Source organism: Pinus tabuliformis, chromosome 4_2 (assembly GCF_031772625.1).
Source record: "Pinus tabuliformis cultivar Carrire ecotype Pingquan chromosome 4_2, CPIR1, whole genome shotgun sequence".
Classification (NCBI taxonomy): Eukaryota; Viridiplantae; Streptophyta; class Pinopsida; order Pinales; family Pinaceae; genus Pinus; species Pinus tabuliformis.
Genome location: NC_142304.1, coordinates 711,231,861 through 711,241,104, shown reverse-complemented (window position 1 = coordinate 711,241,104; position 9,244 = coordinate 711,231,861). Strand labels below are relative to the sequence as shown.

Here is a 9,244-nt window from a genome sequence, read left to right as displayed (position 1 = left end):
GTGGGAGTGAGTTCATAGTTTACGGATGGAAGGAAACATTGAGAAGACTTTGAAGGAATTTATCAAATGAATGTCTATTTGTTAACAACCTGTGATTCTTATTCACTGTTTCACTGATTAACAACCAATAAATTTTACTCAAGTCTCAAGGACAAAACTTTTTTAGATGAATTGAAAATTCCTACAATAGTTGTTTTTGTAGAAGGTCAGGAAATAGATAGCTATCCCAGACATGCATCAAAGAATGCCACGGTGAATCTCCTCAAAATGGATGAGGGCATTTGAAATTACTACAACAATTGCTGTTGTAGTGAGTCAAAGAATAGATAGCTATCACAGGCATGCATCAAAGAATGCCAAGGTGAATCTCCTAAAAAAGGATGAGGGCATCACTAGTTCTGGCAAAATGGACATGTCCAAAATACCTGAAGGCCATCATGTTGAAGGAAATTTCGCTATGCGCCATGTCGGTAATCAATTGAAAGATCAACAAGTTGTGGTAATTGATGATTAGGCCATTGCTAGAATATTCTATCTTGTATCCCTATCCAAGAAATCAAAACCCTCAATTCGAAGAATAGGACTAGATCCTAATGATTGCCTAACACATGACGTTGGCTTTGAAATAGTAGAGGGTGAGGTTCGAACTCTAAACTGCACATCATGAACTAGAGGATCGTCGACCCGTCTTGGAGGAGAACCACAAAAATATGGCGGTGAACATCTCAAGTTTGATGAATCATTACACAATCTTGCTGAGAATTATGTCCAAAATCTCAAATCATGTGTTCAGTTCATTGTGCTCTGGAGTATCACTGTGTTGCCATCTCAAGGGTTTTAGAAGTTTGGAGGATTGGTGGTTAACTAAGTCAAGCCTTCATGGCTTCGGGCAAATGACAACTTCCTCCTCATTTTTTTTCTCTCAAGGATGCATCCCTAAGCCTACCCATGAACCATGAAAATATGGCAGTGAACATCCCTAGTTTGATGAATCACTACACCCACTCTTGCTAAGAATTATGTCCAAAATCTCAAATCCTACACTCAGTTCATTATGCTCTGGAGTATGACTGTGTTTCCATATCAAGGGCTTTGGAAGTTCAGAGGATGGGTAGTTAACCAAGCCAAGCCTTCGCGGCTGCGGGCAGATGACAACTTCCTCCTCAGATTTTCTCAAGATTGCAACCCTCAACCTACCCATTTCCTCCATTTTATTGCTTTTTTCGAATCCCAATTCAAATATGCGCAGGACTCCTTGTTCTTGTATTAATACCAGCCTTCTTCAACACAAATTGCTTCTAGAATCACTAAAATGGAGAAGAACCTATCCAAGCTCTAACAAAGAAGAAAACTTTGCACTCTCTGAAATGGAAAAGAACCTATCCAAGCTCCAATGGCGAAGAAAAGTTTGCAGGCCAATAAAATAATGAATATAATTGGGCAACAATCGAACCTTGAAAATGAGGGTTTGTATATTTGAATTTTATGTCAGGAATCACTTTTTAGTGATAGTCAATCTTGGCTTTTGTAAACTTCAACCCATGAGCAATACTAACAAAAACGGTCCTATCATTAAGCCTAATAATACCCTTACTTTTGAGCTTTATCAATGTTGCATGAACCACTCCAGTATGAGGGCATATAAACATAACTTTCAGATATGCCTAAGCTACAACATCCATCAAATCCTCCTCGGTAACCTCCTCAACTATTCCATCTGAATTCTTCAATGCATAAACAACTTGATCGATTCACATGGGATCACCAATCTGTATCGCCGATGCGAAGGTGGAATTGGTAGTCACAAGTTTAAATTCATTGCACCTAGACTTATAATACAAATACATAGGATTGGTGTTGGCATCTTGCGCACAGATAAGGTGAGGAATATCATTCACCAGGCCTAGATCCTTGTAGATATGGAACCCCTTATAAAAACATAGATATTTCCCAAGTTCTTGTCGGGTACAATGACCCAATATAGTACCTCCCAATCAAATAGTTGCAAGATCTTGATTGTTGCAGTCTTTTGCCCCTCCAACCATATACTATTGAGCGAATTCACCAGATAGATTGGAAACTCTGTAGTCACCTCCTAGATCAACCTCATACACCCATCGAAATCAATATCAAGACTGAGCACCAACGTACCATTGGTAATCAGCTGCACTAACTGTGCATTTGAGATGCGATTTGCAGGCAGAAAGACAATAGCAGGTATGCCCACAACAACACAATATGCTAACAACACAACCAGTGTATCGTCAGTCGAAGAACAACCCACACCAACAACGCGCTTATTCATCTTCCTGAGCCTATTAATCTGACTAACGAGAACAATCATCCCATATCCTTAAAACTCCATGTGTGGATGATCCCACAATGCTTCACCCACAGATCATTCATGCCCAATATCTCTTTCCCATACCTCTTGGCCCATAACAGATTATAATTCCCATCAAATGCACTAATAATGTGATAATTATCTATTTTAGGCAAAACCCATTATTTTTTACTCCAAACACCTGACCCATAAGGCCAAGTGGTATCTCCTACTCTAGAATCAAAAAGGTTTCTCCAGTATTTGCCATCATACCTTTTTAAAGCATCCAACAGGGTGTCAGATCGACTCTTGTACACAATTTCGTCAAACGAATACTCTTCATCCATCTTGGACCTTGAACAAAAGGGTACGTATTTCACAGAGAAACCATGGCTCACACTGGTGCCAAGAACCCTAGCTCCTTCCCTGATATTCTAGTCACTATGCCTCCTCCTACCACTTGTACCATTGCTTTCACGGGGTGTTGATTTGGCTTCTGGCTCAAGGTATGCTGAGACCGCTTGTGGTTTGGCATGCACACAACCAGGGTTTTTGAGGTTAAAGGTTATGATTTTTGTGCCTCGGCTGAGCCATCTTTGCATGTGTTGAAAACCCACTTGTCGCCTTGAATTGTACTAAGAAATCCTTTGCCATTCTTGATTGGATTGAATGCCCGCTCGCTTATTTTGGAGAAACAATGTTCCCTGCAACATTGTTGAGCTTGCCATGGCCATTGTAGAGCAAACCCAATAACCAATAGTTAGCACCAATCGAACTTGTGAGCTCATTGTGTCCTTCGGAAAAATAAATGAGAGTTGAAGCCCGTTGTATCCTTCGAAAAAGTAAACACAGAAAAGTAAACAAGAGTTGAAGCTGGAAAAGTAAATGAGAATCAACGTTGGTGAGGGGCAAATGGCTCACGAACCCATGTGTCATATTTTCACTGAACATAGGAAGACGAAAATGGGACTCTAGGATTGGCTAGGGTGAACAGTATTTGCCCAACCAACTCCATAGAGGGAACATCTTCGATGTAATTAATGGTAGTAAATTTGATGTATGTATGTTAATTTATGTATTGAAATTTGTTTGGTTATTCACAAGAATACTAGTTAAAAGCCTATCGATTTTGTTCATAGCTATTTCCAACATGCATTACATTATTTTGTTCATGAGGGAGACATAATTTATTGGACTCATACAATTTCAGCCAAAATCTCATATCACCTTGGGAATTTCAATCAAACAGAGAAGTTTTCATGACTTCATATATTGTTTATGCTTTTGTTTTCTGCAATGTTTACAAGGGCCTATCGTTGTCACAACATTCCAACTTTGACATGGACCTAGTATAGTTTGGTACCCATAGTTGTAGAAGCACAAAACAAATTTATTTTATTAAGTACATAACTTTTTGCTAGCAAAATGAAGAAAAATGCTCGTTGGTTCCTTAAATGGTTGATGTTCTTTTAAAGCTCCAAGCTTTCTAGAAGGAAAGGGGGTTTTTCCATATCTAAGAAGTGTTATTACCCATTTTTCCACTTCATATTAGTAGGAAGAACTTGTTGTGGCCACAACCCCCCATAAGTTTTTATAAATGATATGGGGAACCTCCATGTAAATTTTAGACAAATCACCCTTTTAATGCTTTAATTTTATTTATTTTATGATATTTTCATTTTTTCTTGATTTTCCACTTCATCACTTCATTTTTTGCGGTTTCTCGCTTCCCAACGACTCAAATTTTGTTGAATTTGGGCTTACGATTTGAAAATGGTACTTGTTCAAAATTTGATTGATTTTCACCACCTAGACTTAGATATGTAAAAAATATATTTTGTAAATTTAATTAAATTAATATAACTAATTAATTTGAAAATATTAATTATTACTATTTAATTAATTTTATTTAACTCATTTACATAACCACTACACCCGAAAACCTATATATATCTATATCTATATCTATATCTATAGATAATATCTATATCTATATCTATATCTATATATATCTATATATATATATATATATATATATATATATATATATATATATATATATATATATATATATATATATATATATATATATATATATATATATATATATCTATTTAACTATAACGGTTATATTAATTATTTAAAACCGGTTGGGCCGAAACCAAAACAACCATCAATACAATATTCAGGATTCCTTTTAGTTGCAGCTCTCCTTTTCCTTACATAGGTGTAGATTTACTCTAGATTACGGGATCGGGTTCCATGTAGGTTCTTCATCATTCTTGCTTAAGGTTCCTTGTGGCAGGAGGCATGCCAGGTTTGCTTTTGCGTCTACTTCCTTATTTGAGCCACATAGAATATGGAAAAGGAGATAGGAAGAGAAGTCTTGGAGCACATATCTCAGCCTTTGAAGTGTCTTGTTGAGCACCAGATTGCTGAAGTGGTCCTTCGAATTTAATATCTTTATCAAAATTTCTGAGTCCCCGAAGACTTGTATTTCCTTAATGCCTTTTTCACGTGCTATTTGACAGGCTTTTAGCAACCCAAGAATTTTTGCCTGGTTGTTGGTTCTCTGTCCAAGTCCCCAGCTAAAGCTGTCTTCACGAATACCCTCCGGGGAGTATATCACTTCGCCTGATCCTGCTATCCCTGGATTGCCTTCGGAGGCACCATAAAAAAAGATTGTTGTTTTACCCTGTTTCCTCCACCAAGCTTGAAAATCTGCGTCCATTTCTCGTAGTCTCCATACAAGAGGTTTACTGGGGCAAGTGGTGTTGTTTATCCTGTCTCGAAATATATAAGTTCCCATCCATTTTTCTTTCTTTCAGGAGAAGCATGTTATCGTTTTTAAGGGGATGATTGGCCACAGTATCGAGGAGTAATGCTTTTGACTTTGCTGCCACCTTCAAAGGCGAGTTCAGAATGTTGTTGAATATTTGGTCATTTCTGGCGAGCCAAATTTTCCAGTAGACATATTTAGGTACTGCTTTCCAGATTATGTTCCATGTTGTCTTTCTTAGGGTCATGTGGGGATAACGCATTTTCTAGGTGCTCAAAAGGTTAGCTACTTTGACTTGCGATGGGGCAGAGACATTGAGGCCTTGAAGGATGCAGTCCCAGACTTCTTGAGCAAAAGAGCAGTCCACAAACACATGCTCCATGGTTTCCTGGGCTTTGCAGCAGAGAGAACACCGATGTGGCCCGTGAATACCTCTTTTAGTTAGATTGTCGCCAGTTAGCACTTTCCCATGCATTAATACCTAGGTGAAGAAATTTATTTTGGGGAGACCGAGAGGGTCCCAGACTTGTTTCCACATAGATGCAGTATGGCTCGAAGCTTGCTGTGGTTGAAGAGAGGCAAATCCATGCCTTGTGTTGTAGATTCCAGTCTTTCCCCATCCCCATTTATTCGTCAAATGCATGTGAACCGGTGCCAGTCTCGTTAACGCTTCTTTTAGGAGGGTCTTTTGACTGTGCATTTGATTTGGAACTCGAGGGATTTCCCAAGTTCACCATTTTCTGGAGTCGTCCCATGTTGAGATATCTGCCAAGGTGAGGACTCCTTGCTGAATGAGCCAGTTCCTGATTTCTTTGATTGCTTCATTTTTGCTCAAAGGTGACTGTCCCATTATGCTGTCTTGCCAGAGCATCGTGTTTTTTCCATTGCCAGGAATGCGATACAAGTGCTTTTGGAAGAACTCTATCCCATGGCAGCAGAGATTCCATATCGACGTCCCTTTGATGCTGTTATCTATCTGTATGTTCCTTAGTGATGAGCCTTTTAGATATTTTTTCTTTATGACCTGACTGACAGGGTGTTTGCTGTTTGAGAAGAGGGTCCAAAGTATTTTACCTCCAAGAGCCAAATTGGCAAGGCCTGGGTCTCTTATTTGCAAGCCTCCTTCAGAGATGGGGTGTTTAACTGTATCCCAATTCACTAGATGGAATTTTCTTTGGTTTCCTCTTCCTCCTCTCCACAGAAAATCCTTGATAAGTCTGGAGATCTGTTCCATGATCTTCTTTGGAGCCAGAAGAAAGGAAGCCTGATAAATAGGCATGGAGGACAGTACAAATTTTATAAGGATGAGTTTTCCAGCATTGGTGAGCTATTGACCTCCCCAAGCTGTAATCTTGGACTTAATTTTGCTTATTACCGCTTTCCACAACGATAATTTGTTAGGGCCCAGGGTTATTGGTAACCTGAGATATTTGATTTTATCTTAAGAAGCGAATCCCAAAAAGCCTATGGAGAGGGCTATTCTCTATATTGCTTGTTGATCCACATTCCACCCGTATATTTCACTTTTCCTTTTATTTATAAGAGCTCCTGACATGATGCAGAATTTTTGAAGAATTCCACTATAAACATTGGTTATCTTGATGGAGGCTCAGCCCAAAAGAAGAGTGTCATCTGCAAATAGTGCGTGACTGAGAGGTTCTATCCCTTTCGTCAACTTGATTCCTAGAGCTGTCCTTGCTTTCATTTCAGCTGTCAGTTTTCTACTTAGCGAGTTTGCCATCAGAATGAACAAGAAAGGGGATAGGGGGCAGCCTTGCCTTATTCCCCTCAAGGCTTGGAAATAGTTTGTTGGCCTGCCATTAACTAAAGGAGCTATCCATGGATTTTTAGTACAAGATTTAATCAAATTGACAAAGTTAGAGCTGAAACCAAAGGAAAGGAGGACTTTGTACACGAAAGAAATATTTACCCGGTCGAATGCGTTTTCCATGTCTAACTTTATGAGCATACCTTGCTCTTGTCAAGATAACTGGAATGTATGACTTCTTGTACCTGTATTACATTGTCCAATATATGTCTCCCTTTGACAAAGCTGCCTTGGGTGGGAGAAATGAGTTTCCCAAGTAGTGGCTTGATTATGTTTGCCAACAGTTTTGTCAGGATTTTGTATGATGCATTGCAAAGCGAGATTGGCCTAAACTTGTCAAAAGTGCCCGGATTCACTTCTTTTGGAATTAATGCAAGGAAGGTAGAGTTAGTAGTGCCTCCCGCGATGAAAATCTTTAATCATCCTCAGAAGATCAATTTTTATTATTTCCCAGCAGATTCTGTAAAAATGAATTGAGAATTCGTCAGGTCCTGGTGCCTTCTCTGGTTCCATGGACCACATTACTTTACAGATTTCTTCCTTGGAGAAAGGTTTCGTAAGACTAGTGTTGTCCTCCTTGCTTACCAAAGCTGGAATGTGGGAGAGAAATTCAGAGGTGACTTCTTCACTCCCATTCCCTTCCTCTTTATACAAATTCTGGAAATGATCTTCTGTTGCCTTTTTTAGCTGTTCTTGCCCTTTGAGCACAATCCCATCTAAGCAAGTGATTTCAGAGATATGGTTTCGAGATAGTCGGGCTCTATATTGCCTATGGAAGAAAGAGGTATTTCGATCTCCAGCTTTAAGCCACAGGCTACAAGACTTAAGCCTCCAAGTCTCTTATTCATGGCGGAAAACACGAAATGATTGATTTGGACAGCTTGTTCTTTTTCTAAATCTGAAGCAGAGATCCCCTTACTTTCCAAATCCATTTGCATATCTGATAAAAACTGAACTGTATCCTTTCTGTTGCTGGTAGGAGATTTTGTGGGTTCTTTAATCCATTTTTTCAGGACTCTCTTGGTTATTTTTAGTTTTTTCTCCCACATAAAGTTGGGAGATCCTGTCACAGGTATGGACCATGCCTCTAGAACAGTTCCCATGAACCCTTCTTTCCCTGACCAAAGCGGGTTGAATCTAAAGGGTATAGGGCCCAAATTTTCTTCCTCTTCCAGCTGTATGAGAACAAGTTTGTGATCTGAGGCCAACTTTGGCAGAATTTTCGAGGAGATCAGTCTTTTTCCTAGCAACAAAGAGCTCTGCGCTAGGAAGTGATCTAGGCGAGCAGAGATGTGTTCTGCCCTAGCTCTATTGTTTGTCCAGGTGTAAAGACCTTTCTTCGGTTTGAAGTCAAGAAGATCCCAATGAAGTGTCAACTCCTCTACTAATGGAAGCATTTGGTCCCTGCCACTATTGCCACCTCTCTTTTCTTTTGGATCAATGACGAGATTGAGATCTCCAGCCACTATTATATTTTGAGGGGAGTAAATGTCTAAGAAATTAGACAAGGCCTGCCAACATTCTTTCTTCTCTGTAAGGTGGACTAGAACATAAAGGTTGAAGAGTGAGATGGAGAGCTTACTAGAGAGGTGTCAAAGTTTGGTGAATATCCAATGTTGGGTCGCAAAGGAGCTTTCTAGTTGATACTTGTCCTCTGACCACATTGTTGCTAGGTCACCAGAGGTACCTCTTGCACTAATAGCTTTTCCTGCATTTTTTCCCCATTTTAATTTGCTGATCTCAAGAAGGGTTTCCCCTTCAATATTAGTCTCTTGGAGCATGAGGATCTCGGGAGTTTCTATTTTTAGAAGATCTTTGACTGCTTCAGCTTTCGAAGGGTTCCCCAAGCCTCCGCAATTCCAAGAGACTAGTTTCATTATTTAACGGAATTGGAGTGAGATGATCCTCCCTTAGAGGGTCTTGTTCTAGTGTTTCTCTTGATAGACATTTCAATGGTGGATTGGTTGCCTTGCATTTTTTGCCTCTCCGCCTCTTCTTCCCTGACTTCCTTATGAGATTTCCTTCCAACTCTTTTAGAGGGTCTCTCGAATGTCTCGTCTTCCAATGACCTAGAGGTTTCTGGGGGTTTTTTCCTTGTCATTTCTGCATATGTGGGTGAGGAGGAGGTTCCTGCTGGGGAGTCAAGTTGGGTTACTTCTATGTTCTTCTTTTCTGCTTCAAGTGAGGGGACTTGTCGTTCAATCTCCTCTATCTCTATTTCTGGAATTTCGATTGAATTACTGAGGGTTTCAAATGGTTTTATTGAGGCCGTTGTCTTTGTCTGTTCTCCTCTTCCTTATGTTTGAACCATTCT

General features: G+C 39.5%; 1 pseudogene; it reads right to left on the bottom strand.

Moving 5' to 3' along the window:
* Positions 1-1,502: 1,502 nt before the first annotated feature.
* On the bottom strand, positions 1,503-2,925 carry LOC149171476 (threonine synthase, chloroplastic-like; annotated as a pseudogene).
* Between the last annotated feature and the right edge of the window lie 6,319 nt (positions 2,926-9,244).